The sequence below is a fragment of the Megascapheus bottae genome, chromosome 28 (genome assembly GCF_031878675.1).
Source record: "Megascapheus bottae isolate mThoBot1 chromosome 28, mThoBot2.hap1, whole genome shotgun sequence".
Taxonomy (NCBI): domain Eukaryota; kingdom Metazoa; phylum Chordata; class Mammalia; order Rodentia; family Geomyidae; genus Megascapheus; species Megascapheus bottae.
In genome coordinates, this window is record NC_143536.1 from 690016 (window position 1) to 704112 (window position 14097).

Consider the following 14097-nt stretch of genomic DNA (forward strand, 5'->3'; position numbering starts at 1 on the left):
GGCTTCCCTGTCTGCCTGGCTAACAGACCTGGAGAGGGCGCTTGGCCTAATCCTCCACCGAGCTTTGGCGGGGTCTGGTAAACCAGGGCCCCCTGGCCCAGGCCAGCTTCGCCTCAGTTCCTGCAGATGCCTCAGCCTCCTGAATCTTGACTGCCCCCCCCCCCGGGGCTTGGAAGTCACGTGGTCCCAGTGGAGAGCCACTTCTGAAGGGAGTGTGAGGACAGCCCGGGCAGCCGGCCCTCACCTGGAGAGGCCGATTAGGCGTGAGGAGAGGGACAGCCATGCAAGCTCTCTAGAAGACAGAGGTCTCACTGCAAAATATGCCCGCACCAGAGGAGCTGGAGAAGACCTGGCTCCGGAGTGTTATTTTATTCGGGCTTCTCTGTGTTCTCTGGCAGTGTGATGAGCTGTCCTGGGTAGCTCAACAGAGACCCCGTCTCCTTCTGGGGAAACACACCAAGCCGCGTCCCACTCTGTCCCTTGGCTTCCAAAAGGGTTGCATTCCTGAATGTCCAGAATTTAAGGCAAAAGGAAAGTTCAGCTCAGCTACTTCTTCTCCAGCCCCATGTCTGAGACTGGGGCCACAGTGAGTGGTGTGATGGTGACACAAGCTGTAGGATGGTACAGTGGCCCACGCCCCACAATCCAGCGATTGTCCCTGGCCATCTCTGCGGCCCCTGAGAGCAGCCTGGCCTGGCCCCCATGTGAACGGTTGCTGACAGGACTTGTGGGCAGTGTGTACCTCCGGCGTCCACGCATGTAACGCAGAGTGTCCCCTGCGTGCCACCTGTGTGACACAGCAGCTCACCAGTGTGCCGTCTGTGTGCTTTGCATCACTGTGTGTGCTTAGTGAGAATGGCCTTTGTGGTTGTTTCTCAGACACGGCTGACTGCGCTCTCGTCACCGGAGAGTGTGTCTTGTGGGCATAGTTCCCTGTGCTTCAGGGCTTGCTGGGGCTCTTGGCGGTTGATTTATTCAGATCACTTCCAGACAGCACCCTTTTCCTGGTTGTGTGAACTTTCCAAACATAATACTCTCAAATAATTTCATTAGCCACTTCATTTTCAGCTGTACATGACTTTATTAAAAGCTTCCTCTTAGGAATTAAATTTTTCATGCTTGGTTTCCACCTGATGGGGAATTCATGGCAGAATTTACTTAAATTTATCGCAGTGCTCTGTGAGTTAATAGTGTGTGTGTGTTGCTAACCAGCAAATGGATTTCTTCAACTTTACTTTTGTGCACACCTGGGGGTTGTGAAGCGTATTCTGTTGGTAACTGACCTTTTCTTCCCAATTGTGCACTCTGCAGGAAGCAGTGGGGTGCGGCTGGCAGAGGCTGGTCAGTTTGGGTTCCTGTCTAACAAGCTCTTCTGCTCAAGGCTACCTCTCCACCACTTTGAGCCACAGAGTCCCTTCTGGTTTTTGAGTGGTTCCTTGGAGACAAGGGTCCCACAGAGATTTTGCTGCCCAGGCTGGCTTCAAATCGTAATTCTCAGATTTCAGCCTCTTTGAGTAGTCAGGCTTACAGGCGTGAGCCACGGGCGCCCAGCTTGACCTTCTTGTTAACGCAGCACATGTCTCTGTGAACTGCTGCTCATCTTTCCAGGTTTTCGCTTGCTTCGTTTTGTAGAGAAGCAACATTTAAAGATACTCTTTGTTTTGTTACAGTAAAGTGTCAGCATTTACTGAGAAACTATGCTACACCAGGCTTGTGCTCCTGCTGCAGATGGAAATACAAGCGTCCTGCTCTCCATCGGTCCTCACAGCTATCACAGAATCTTGAGAGCTTTGAACACCTTTATCCAGCTGGTTAAACTATGTTTAAAGTTTGCATATATTTGCGGGATAACTGGACAGTGATTGGATCGCAGTGATTAGTATTACCAATTCCTTAAACAAGTTCCCCCTTGGGAGTTTAAAACTTTATTTTTTCTCTGTCCAACCCCCCCCACCTCTGTGTCTCTGCTGGTCCCAGGGTTTGAACTTCAGTCCTTGCCTTTGCTTATCTTGTTTGCTTGGCTGGTGCTCTTCCACTTGAGCCATGCTTTCAGTTTGGCTTTTTGCTGGTTAAACCTTGATTCTCCCGATCTCAGCCTCCCGTTAGACTTGAAAGTGGTCCCTGGACGCTGGAAAGGCCCCAGCCGACAGTCATGGGAGAGCGGGCCGGGCCTGCACCTCAGCGTGTGCAGTGAGCAGGAGGCCAGTCCTCCCCGCCCTCCAGACGGAGCGCAGCCGGCCGACACGGCCAGGTGACCTCAGCCAGGTGACATCCGGGCACTTCCCACCCACAGGGCTGTGAGGAGAGGCGCTGGCATCTGATCTCAGCCCAGGACCTTGGTGGGCCCATTCGGGGCGGGGGGGGGGAGGCAGGAGGGGGGCTGGACCCCTGCCCCGGGAGACAGCTGCCCATGCTTTCATCTCCATCATGCTTGCGCTTGTGTGCCCTGACTGTGAAAATGACACATCGAAAGCCTGGTTTTGTTAGGAAAACTGCTCTTTATGGCGGAGCCTTCCACACTGTCCCCGGCGCGGTGTGAGGTGTGGGGTCCTTTCCCCTCTGGCTGCAGCTCTGAGCCACACGATTGCTACTTGTGAGAATTCCTCCCACCATCGCCAGCGTGCTGGCTCAGGCATGGGTCCTGGCATGGAGCCTGGGCTGTGGCCCGTGCCAGGTTCTGGCTTCCTCTGTGCAGCCCATGTGGAATTCTGTGGCAACACTGACCTGTGTCCACAGCAAGGCCTGGGTGGGCCGGGCCTCTGCTCAGCTCCTGACCAGTGTGGGGCTTTTTGTCATAGTGGCAGAAATCCAGTGGGAGGGAGGAGGGAGGGTGTCCTCGCAGTATGGTGACTGAGGCCCCCAGAGGACGTGCTGGAGTGTGGGAGAGAAGGAGGGGAGAGGAAGAAGCTGATAGTGGCTTGCGTGGCCCTGGAGGAAAGACTGTCAGCCTTCCCTCAGGTATAAATTAAAGTGGGTCTGGAGGGAGCCGTGCGTGCCCGGCGCTGCCTCCTGCTCCGAGCAGGTGTGGGGGACGTGTGGAAAGCAAGCAGACGCTGTGCCTGACCCTTAATAACCACCAGCACATGAGAAAGGCGAGATCGCATGAAATCAGAAAATCAATTTTCATCTAACAGGAAAAATAATATAGAGGCAGCTCCAGGCTGAGTTATTCTTCTAGATTCTAGGTTTCAGCATTAGGACAGAGGAGATAAGAAATACAGGTGGATGCAGCCCAGAGAGAGATAAAAATGTATATCTAACATGAAGAAATATTGCAGCCCAGGGTCCAATTAATGAGAAAAATGGGAAGTGTTTGATAAAAGCCCTTGAATGCGGTGCTCGGTCCACAGATGCCTTGCACGGCGAGGTACACATCTGAACATCGTCTCTGCTCCTCTCTGGGAGACCTCCCAGTGTGGCCGCTGGGGTGGCAGCCCTGGGCCCCGTCTGGGTGCAGCAGGCCCTGTGCTTGGACACCCTTGCCTGGTGTGGCAGGCCTTTGCTTGTCCACACTGCCCATGTGAAGAAACCGAGGCACACACAGGTCCTGGAGTCGGCCCTGGACCCCAGGAGGGAACGCCAGGACTCACATTCCACTGTGAGCAGGGCCCCGGCGCTGGGCTGGGCAGGGAGAGGCTGCCGCACAGAGCCCTGGCCCCGGGGGTAGCGGGGCCTCAGGTGTGAGGTTGAAAGTCACCCCATCACGGGCCCAACTGGCTCAGCTTTAGCACAGGCTCTGGTGAGTTGGTTTTCTTTTCCGCGCAGTATGACATGCAGTGGTTCCTCTTGGTAAGACCAGTTTGAGTGGAACAGGAGGGCCCCAGAGGAACGGCCCCGGCCCCTGCGCCTCTGCCCTCAACTTCCTGCCACGAACGAGCTCCTATGGAGGCAGCAGCTCCCCGGTTGTCTTAGGGTGTCGCAGCACCCTGGGCCTGGAGCTTCTGGAGGCCGGGGACCCCGCGTGAAGACCAGGGACGCCATGTGGCCCCATTGTTCAGTGCTCAGGAGCTGGCCTGGAGCAGGATATGTCTGACTTCCCACTGGGCCCACCTGAGGAGCCCGCATGGAGTTCCCTTGTCCCCCAGAGGCCCTGGGTCTCAGAGTCGGCTCTGTCTCTTGGTTCCACGCAGGAATGCAGTGTTGTCTGTGGCTGAGTCCCTTGCCTGGTGAGCTGGGGAGGGGGTTGCGGGTTCAGCCTGTGTACAGGAAGGCTGCACAGACATTCCGAGCCCTGCACTGCTGGGGGAAGTTGCTCAGAATCCTTGTGCCTTGGATCCAGTTCCCAGAGTGACAGCTGGCAAATCCCAGGGTCACAGCCAGTGACCGACGCTGGGGCCTGCTGGGGGCACGTGGCAGCGGCCAGCAGGAGGGTCTCTGCGTGTGCCAGCGGGCGCTTTGACTGCTGCCTTCTGCCTGCACCTGGCCCTGGGAGTGACGGTTCTCACAGAGCCTGTGTGTGGGGGGTGGTGGTCTGGCAGCTCCCCTCCCCCCACTCCCTTCCCCGGGCACTCAGGAGGAACCACAGCTGGGCTGGCTTCAGCGGGTGCCAACTCCGCTCCTGCTCTGAGTGGAAATGAACCTGGTGTAGATCGATGTGCACAGGCTGCTGGGCCGGGTGTGATGAGGGTCCCTGGGTGACACAGCTGGGAGCAGAGCCGGGCTGGGGCGTGATGAGGGTCCCTGGGTGCCACAGCTGGGAGCAGAGCTGGGCCGGGCATGATGAGGGTCCCTGGGTGACATAGCTGGGAGCAGAGCCGGGCTGGGGCGTGATGAGGGTCCCTGGGTGACATAGCTGAGAGCAGAGCCGCCTGAGGCGCCTCAGGGAGAGAACAAATGTCTTTGACTGCTGTTCAAGTTCCGTTTTCCTCCACACTCAGGAAAGTGAGCACACAAGCTTCCAGAATGTTCCCCAGCCAGAAGGGATGGGCTGCGTTCAGTACTTGTTCTCCCTGAATGGCTGCACATCCAGACCCGGCCTCTCCAGGGACAAGAAGCTCGGGCACAGGGGCCATTCCCGTTTCCACACAGGCCTTTCCTGTTCGGAGACCGTCTGGGGTCCAGAGCTCCCATGTCTTGGTTCAGACAGCGCTGGACGAGAGACCACAGCTCCTCCTGGAAGGGCTCACCTGCACTCGCCCTGCAGGACCTCAGGACGGGTGCCATCAGCAGGTGAGCAGCCTGGGCTGGACCCGGGTGCTCTGAGATGCCATTCAGGCCCAAACTGCCCAGCCACGGGGCCTCTGGGGCCTGGTCCACATCTGAGCTCAGCTTCCATCCCGTCCAGTTCTCCTCCAAGTGGCTCAATGCTGCCCTCTGTGGTCACTGCCCGTATTGCAGACAGAGACGGGCACAGCTCTCTGTGCAGCCTGAGGAGCCTGGGGTCCAGCAGCCACTCTGACCCTCTGGTCCCGCTCTCTGGGCCTGTGCTGGATGGCAATGCTGGCCTGGTGCGGAAGGGCCAGGCGGAGAGCTGGGCGGATGACAGCGATGGCACAGCCTTTGGTCTTGGAGCTGGGGGTCTGAGCAGCCCCGTGGTCTCTCCGTGGGTCCACCGTCCGTGTGAATGAACTGGGACGTAAGTCACACCTGCCATCCCGGCCTCTAGGTGCAGTGGGTCTGTGGTCACTTCTGCATTGAGGCCGCTGTCTGTGAGCAGGTCAGCGGCCACCCCCCGGCTCTGCCCCCAGGCATCTGCCCCTGGCAGCCGGGAGAGGAGGGTGGGGCCCAGTGGGTCAGGAGAGTGTTGTGGGGCCGTCACCGTCACCACAGAGATCCGCTGCCCTCCTGGCCTGGCCCAGCCCAGCCCTGCGCCTCTGCTTGGATCCTCACACAGCCCGTTGCCCTGCCTGGTGTCGTCAGGGCGTTGGGGCCTGCGCCTTGGCGCCATCTTGAGTCTGTTTGCTCTCCACAGCCCAAGGTCCCTGTTCCAGGGAGAGAGCACATGGCTAGACGCAGGTGCCCCAGGGTCCACAAAGACCCCGGCTGACCCGCAGCCCCTGCTGCCCCAGTGCAGGTGTCTGGCTCCTCCCTATCCCGGCCCACCCTCTCGAGTGTCCCCTCCCTCCTCATCCTCACCTTCAGATGCTCCCATGTGGCTCTCCCCTCCTCAGGGTCGCCCCTCAGCCCTTCTGGAACCCCAGGAACTCTGCTCATCGTTCTCTTCCAAACGGCAGCAGAAATGCCACAGCCTGCTGGCCTTAAGTTCGGGACGTGCCGTGACCTTGAGGACTGGCCTCTGCCCTGGACACGGCTCGCATGGGGGCCGCAGGTCCTCTGGAAGCTCCCAGACGCTGTCTAAACCAGTCCAGGAGTCGCCGCCTGGGGCGCAGAGGACTGCGAGTGCCCGAACTTCCCTTCCTCCCCGGGCTGGGCTGGGGGTCAGCTCTTCCCTCTCCTCTGCCACTGGCTCACAGGCTTCCGCTTCTGCCCTTGGTTGATGGCGCCCTGACTTGAGCCCCATCTCCACCTCTGCTCTGACCACGGTCTTTCCCATCGGTGCCCTCTGCTGGCCTCTGCTGTGGTCACTGGTCAGCAGTCTCAGCCTCAGACCCCAGCCGTCTGCAGTCCCTGCCCCTGCCTCGCCGCCTTTCCTGGCACTGCTCAGCCCCTCGTCTTGCGCTGTTCATCCTGTGGGGATTCTAGCAGTGAGGAGACCCTACGGCCATCTGTTTCCCCCAGATCTCTGTGGGCATCCCGGACGTCCACACTGCTCTCACGAGGACCATTCAATAAAGGAAGCCTCCAGGTGAACACGGAATGGTGAGCGTGGTGAAGCCCGGACGCCCCGGGTCAGGGTGACTCCTGCAGCCCCCACCCCTGCCCCGGCATATCTGTCCCTCCACCTGTGGTGTCTGCTGTTAGCATACCGCTGCTCACAGTATGGTCTGTGCGTGCCAGACTTCCACAAGTTACCTGTGTGTCTCTGTCCAGAGGGCGACCACGGAAGGAGGGCTCAATCCTGGAGGCTCACGGGGCTTCACGTCTAGTGTCAGTTCTGCTTCCCGAGGCCCTCCTCAGCCCCCTCCATGTGCCTGAGTGATGAATATGCATCATTTCTACAACTAAGCAGATAGAAAGCTTTCAAGAGCTGGCCCTGCTCCCTGGCTGACTCTCTCCTCTCTGGGTTTGCCCCTCAGCTGTGAGATGGTTCCAGCCTCCTGTCTTTGTGGCGGGTTTGCATGCCAGCACTCGCTGGCACACGGGACCTGAGGAGCGGCCGATCCCCAAAGCAGAGGGAATGGGAACCAGGCCCGGCCACCCGGGCACCGCGAGGCAGTGCGCCTCATTTACCCTTCCTGGGAGCAAAGATGTCAGGAGACAGATATGCTCAGGGAGACCAGTCCCAGACGATTTATAATTTGTATATGCTTTCAGAATATGTTAATTACATCTTTAATAACGAGTCCCAGGCGTGTCCGTGTCACAGAATCTTACCCGGGTGGGTATCAGAAGTGGCAGGCCCTCGGTTGCACAGTGTGGGCATGGTGGGGAGGGGAGGAAGGGACATGGGGGGGAAGCAGACTGGGCAGGGCACGAGGGAGGCACAGGCTGGGTAGTCTGCAAGGGAACTGAAAGCTGCACCCCAGTCTCTCTTCCATCTCCCCATAAGCAGAGCAGCCCGGGTGACTGGCTGGGCAGTGTGTGCCTGCTTCTTGGGTCCCAGAAAGGATCACATTCAGAATGGAGCAAGGACAATCTCGCAGAGTGCAGGATACCTCATTTAGTGTTCCAGTCACACCGCGTCCATTTCTACCTCCCTGTCGTGACCAGGGCTCTGGAAATGGGTTGTCTCCAAGTCTGCATGCCTGCAAGCCGTTAATCACGGCTCCTCCTCCTCAGGCTCCAGAGCCTTCGCCATGGCTTGCCCTGCGTGGTATGACGCGGGGCTGTGGAGGACCAGGGTCTGTGCCGGGTTTGTGCCGTGTGGCTTCAAGAACAGGGCTATCCCTTTGTGTCCACAGCACCTCTGCCGTGCTGTGACCGGGGAGATGGGACCTGGCTCTGGCAAAGGACAGGACAAGCAGAAGACAAATGTGTGACCCTTCTGTGGTAGCAGGCAGACAGCTGTTCAGCGCCTGCCGTTTCTTGTAAGGACGTAATTACATTTTCAGTGTGTTCAGAAACGGGGGAGACGAGTTCAAGTCCGTGGTGGTTGCTTTGAAACGTCTGACACTTCCTTTCCCTCTGAAGTTGCTGGGGTGCCGGGTGGGGCTGCAGTGGCCTTTAGGACCGACGATGGTGAAGTCCTTGTGGGGGGCGGGAGGAGGAGCACGGGGGGGCTGCACCGCCTCTGGCTCTCGGACTCCACAGCTCTGGGTGACCTAGCCAAGCACCTTCCTCTAGAGAGAGGGCAGGCGTGGTGGCGGCCTCTCGAGGAGACGCCTCGGCGAGGGAAGGTGGGGTGGGCCTTACGCAAGGAGTTCCTCTTTGGATGCTGGGCCTCTCGGGCCGGAAAAGACTCCCGCCCGAAGACCCAGGAGCCCAGGGACCCCGTCAGGTGGAGGGGGTCCGTGCTCCTAACAGTCTTCCCAGCAGTTACTGAAAACAAGCATAGCAGATCAGATGGACTCTGGAAATGGCTCCTGCCTCTCTGTGACCCGTGGGGCACAGGGCTTGGGGCAGGGTGCGGCCGGTCTGGGACGCCCCCTCCCTTCAGCCCTGGAGGGAAACCACTGCCCACCAGAAGTGACGGCAGCGTGGGCACCATGCCATCTTTGTGAACCAATCAACTATCTTGATTCTGTTCCGAGTAAAGCACGGTCATTGTGCGCTTAGAACTTGAAATCGTCTACGGCAGAGGACCTGGTTGGTGACCTACTGTGACTCACCCTGGTGGCCCGGGCGCAGTGTGGCAGGCCAGGCCTCGCAGGCGGCTTGCCGGGGACAATGAGCGGGGCCCCTGGAGAATGTGCAGCAGAGCCGGGAGCCCTGGTGAGACGCTTCAAGTTACAGGAGCCAAGAAATTAAATAAATAGAAAGTTGCTTTGAAATACATTCTGCTAACTGGTAATTTGTCTTTCAGTGCTTCAGTTTCTCAGTGTAAGGTAGTATGAAACATGCTGGCATTGTTCAAAGGCTCGACGCCTGAGCTCCGAGGTCTGCGTGCTCGCAGCGGAATGTCTGCAGGCCGGGCCACCCGGTGAATGCCCGTCTCCTCCGTGCGGGGAGGTGGACGGCTCTCTATCCCTCCCACACACACAGGGGCAGGCTCCCTCAAACTCAACTCACACAGCTGAGCGGAGCCCACGTGCCTCCACACCCCGACTCTCGTGGTGGGGTGCAGCAGGCCAGCTCTGCCACTCATCCATGTGTCCTGGCCTAGGCCAAGAGGCCCCTGTGGCCCGGGCAGGAGTGGCGAGGTGGCTGCTGACGGGTGTCACGTCGGGACCCTCTGGAGGCTCTTTTGAAGCACTGTGCTAGCTTGGCGATCATGAGTGCCTCTTGTTTCTCCTTCGGCGGCGAGGTATAGGTTTTCTGGTACAGTAATGCAGGTTGTCAGTCGCTTTCTCTCAGGGTTCAGAATGCACGATCCTATGCCTTAGCTGCTTGTAAAGTTTCTGCTGAGAAATCTGCCTTTCTCATGGGCTTGCCTTCGTAGGTGCCTGCGCTTTCCCCTTGCAGCTTTCGATGTCCTTTCCTTTGTCTGTGTACCTACTGCTTTGGAAAATGCTCTTCTGGTCTTGTTTGTTTCAGAGTTCTAAAAAATCCTCTGGCACCTGATAACCATTTCTTCTTCAAGCTAGGAGACGTTTCCCGCTATTTGTTGAATGTTTATGAGGCCTTTAGTTGAATCTTCTCTGCTTCACAATCCCCATGATTCCTAGGTTTGGTCTTTTAATGGAGTCCCAGAAGTCTTGCAAGTCATGTTTTTATTTTATTTTTCTTTATCTTCATCTGAGTGTTCTGGCACATTTACATTTCCTCCAAGCCCTGATTTTCTATCTGCAGTTCAATCTTGGCTACTGAAGAAGCTTTCAACTGAATCTTTTTATTTGAGTTTTTGAATGTTTCATTTCCAGAATTTCAATTTGATTTTCTCAGAATCTCTACATTTATATTGGATTCCTCTTGCATGTTCTGCGCCATTTTCTTTCCTCCATCCTCTTTCTCTCTTCAGGATACAGTCTCTCCTTTGTTACCCGCTGTCTTTGTTTCCATAGTTAAAACAGAGGATGGGCCTAGCCTTTCTCTCCTGCTCAATTTTTTCCTTTTCCCTTTTCTTTCCTTTGTGGGTCTTGGGGCTTGAACTCGGGGCCTGGGCGCTGTCTTTGGGCTTTCTCAAGGCTAGAGCTCTACCACTTGAGCCACAGCACCACTTCCAGCTTTTTCTATGTATGTGGTACAGAGGAATCGAACCCAGGGCCTTGCACATGCGAGGCGAGCACTCTACCGCTAGGCCATGCCCGCGGGCCTCCTGTTTATTCTTCAACCCAGTGTCCTCACCCTGGGATCTCTTGTAAATATTGTTTCCATGACAGTAAGACATCGCTACTGGATGTGGATGTTAACAGCCATGCAGTGTCCAGATCAACTCACCACAGGGAATGCACTGCTTCCTTCTTTCCTCCAGTGGTGGGATTCGCCTGCACGGGGCCTGAATCAGGAATGCAAGGTTGGGGTGACCAGTCCCTCCTCGGCTGTCATGAGCCCCACCACCGCCCCACCACCATTTCCACCCTTCCCTTCCCTGCCCCGTGTCCACCCTGACCCTCTCCTGGCCCTCAGCCTGGCCAGGCAGCAGCCTGACTGAGCTGCTCCCTCCCTCCCCCACCGCCAGCAAAGGCTCCCCGAAGGCCGCTCTCCTGTGCCCCTCTCCTCCCAGAGCCCCCGGAGCCCCACTCAGGCTGGGCAGCCCTGGCCGCTGGCCCCTCGCCCCCCTGCCTGCCCCAAACAGCTCCCTGCTGAGGCACGACGGACGTGGGCTCATTCACACGAGCACAGGAGAGAGACTCGGAACGCTGCCTCCCGATTATACTTCGGAATAACGTTACTGTGGCCAACTAATTAGACTGATATTTCAAGCAGAGGCCATGCTTCAAAGCACAACATTAAAAAGTAATTCTGCCACAGGAGGGAGCGCAGGACGTCTTCACACCAAGTCCCCACGCTGGGCCTTGCAGGAGGGGCGCGAGGCTGGCCCAGCCGCCTCCTCTCAGCCCAAGAAGGGCTCCCCAGCCCCTGCTGGTGGAGGTCTCTGAGCCCCTCCCGCAGGCGGGGCCTGGGTGGACCCGAGGTGTCAGGCAGGGCAGGGTGGCCGGCCACACCACTGGAAGTCACCGGCGTGGGGACAAACCCGGGCCAGCACCTCCCACGCTCCTGTCTGCACCAGCAGTGTCCAGGGCAGAGGCAGAGGCCACCCCTAGAAACCCCCGCGCTGTGCCCTCCTGCTCACTCCCCTCCGGATCCCCACGCACGAGGCCCACGCCTGCCAGAGCTGCCAGAGAAACACCCCAGACCCCGGCTTCGCTGGCTGGGGTCCCTCAGTCCTGCAGACCTGAGGTGCTTTCTGGGACTGGAGCAGAGCTGACACTGCCGACAGTTTAGCCCACGAAAATCAGCGGCCGCTCATTTGTTCCCACTGGGAGTTCTAAACTGGATTTATTTGTACAGCCTCCATAAACATTTATTTTCCTGGGACCTGTGATGATTTAGTTGGTTGATTGCCGTAATTAACCACCCCCAGCTCTCAGATCTGTTAGGAAAAGTACCTGATCAGGTGAACACAAACTCCGACGTTTCCGCAGTCATGACCTGTCCGGGTTTTGAAGGTCAAAGACATACATGTTAGCAGCTTTGGGCCAAGGACGTCCAACTTTGCTGCAGTGTTTGAGAACATAAAGCCAGGACTTGAGCTCTAGCAGGTAGCAGGAGACGCTCAGGGCGCAGGGAAGCCTGGCTGTGCACCCTCTGAGAGGCCTTGGTCAGATTCCTGTGGCAGGCAGGATTCTGTCTTCTACCATCTGCTCTGAGGCTTGGACCATCAATCCAGGTCAGGCCAGAGCCCTGAGGGGCAGCGAGGAACCTGAGCTGACGTGAGAGGGTGAGGTTTACTGGGTCCTCTGGATGGGTAGAAAGCACAGCCAAATTGCTTTAGCAAGGCTGCGGTAGGCAGTGTCCCAGTGTCCCCTGAGCTCCTGTACTCCAGAACCAGAGGCAGGACCCCCGCCCCTCCCGGGAGCTCCTGACTAGAGTCAGGACCCCCGTCCCCCATCTCTCCAGGACTGCTACCTCTTGGAATGGCCGTCTTCATGCTGGACCCTCAGCAGAAGTGAGCTGTGCTCGGGAGGAACTCTGGGTGGGGCTGGCCGCAGGGGTCCCGGGCTGCAGGCCTTCGTGTGGGCTTGCAGACAGGAATCGCTGGGTATGGCTGCGCCTGCTGCTATCCCAGGGATCGAGTCCAGTCCCGGCTGTGGGCCTCTGGCTGGCTGGCAGGTGACAGAGCCAGTGCCCGCCCAGGAGGGCCGGGCAGGACGTGGCCAGAGTTGGCCATTGCCCCACGGGGGTTGGGAAGCCCAGCCCTGAGCCCCAGGCCAACGCCTGCCGTCCCTATGCACAGATTTGGAGGCACTGTTTTCCTTGGCCTGACAGCTGCCTCCTGGAGGCCTTCTCACTGGGCATGCACGATGCCCACACTCTCCTGACTCCAACGCGTGTTCGGTTTGAGGTGAAACCGAAGCAAAAAATGAGAAAGGAAAAAAAAAAAATTGCTGACGCCTCAGCCTGGCTTTGGAGGCATCCATCATCTTTGCAGCCCCTCGGATTGTGGGCAGAATGAAGGCACTGGCTGGGCCCCCCGACCTGGGTGGCTGGTGGTGGCACTGAGACCCCGACTCCAGGTTCACGTCCCTGCGCGGTACCAGTGCGGGCGGGGGGCACTACCTCCAGTTCTGCAGCCGGGATGGGATGAAGATGGCAGGGCCACCGCTCTGGGGAGGGCGGGCCCTGGCCTTGGCTCGGACCAGGGCTCCCTGCACCACTCCAGGTCACTCACGTCCCCCGCAGGCCGGCAGCGCGGCAGCAGTGGGGCCGGTGGGCAGGGGCCAGCGCTGGGGAAGGGGGCCAGGGGCCTCGGTTCTTTATGAGGGAGGCCTCGCACAAGGGCAGGACCTTGGAGTGCGAGGGCCCAGCATGGGCCCAGATCCTCTGCCCACAGCCCCTTCTCCCTGCCCTCACCCCCACGGGCTCCACAGGCCCCGCCCCTTCAGCCCCCCCTCCATCCCAGGTCTCCCTCAGAGCCACCGGGGGGTCCATGGGCCATCGAGTGGCAGGGATTAGTGCCACTTGTGTTGAGGCACGCTTTCTGGTCTTACTATTTTCCTTCCTTCCCATTCCTTCTCCCCCTCCTCACCCCTGGGGCACCTGCAGTGCTGCTCAAGAGCCTGTTTCCACGAGTCTTTGTGGGTGTATCTGAGTGCTGATGGAAGCTCTTCTCCAGGTGGAGGGCTGGCAGGCGGCACAGCTCGGCCCAGTGCCACCGCGTGCTGGCAGAAGGCTCACGGCGGTTTGGGGCGTGTGCGTCAATGCCACTGGGCCACTAATTTCCCTGCCCATTGCCTCCCTGTCTGCAAGGCTCCCTGCTCCACCGATGTGCTCACGCTCTCATCTGAACCCACCCGCACCCCTCTGTTCCCTCAGGGACACCGGCCAGGCAGTGGCCCCTTCTCCACGGCCAGTGTGGGGTAGCCGGCTCGGAACGCGGGGCTTCCCCGTCAGTCTGCACACCTGAGCGGCCAGCGTGCCTCCTCCGTCCCTGCCTCTCCACCCTTCCCTCCTCTGCGCGCAGCACTAAGGTAGGAAGGGCTTTGTCCACGGTCGGTTCAGGGGCTGGGAAGTGGCCTTCCAGGAGGGAGGGAACGAGGGAGGGAGGGAGGGAGGAAGGGAGAGCAACAATGGCAGGAAAAGGCCTTGGGAGACAGGAGTTTCCGTGAGGGCCCCTCAGAAGGGCCCTGTCCACTCTGGTCCCCAGCCCAGGAACAGTGCTGGCCCAGCCTGCAAGCCGCCTTCCAGCCTTAGCCCTCGGAGGCTGTGTTCCACGGCCTGTTCTGCTCATTGCTATATCCCAGCCACCCAGGTGGGACTCGAACTCGCCACGATAAA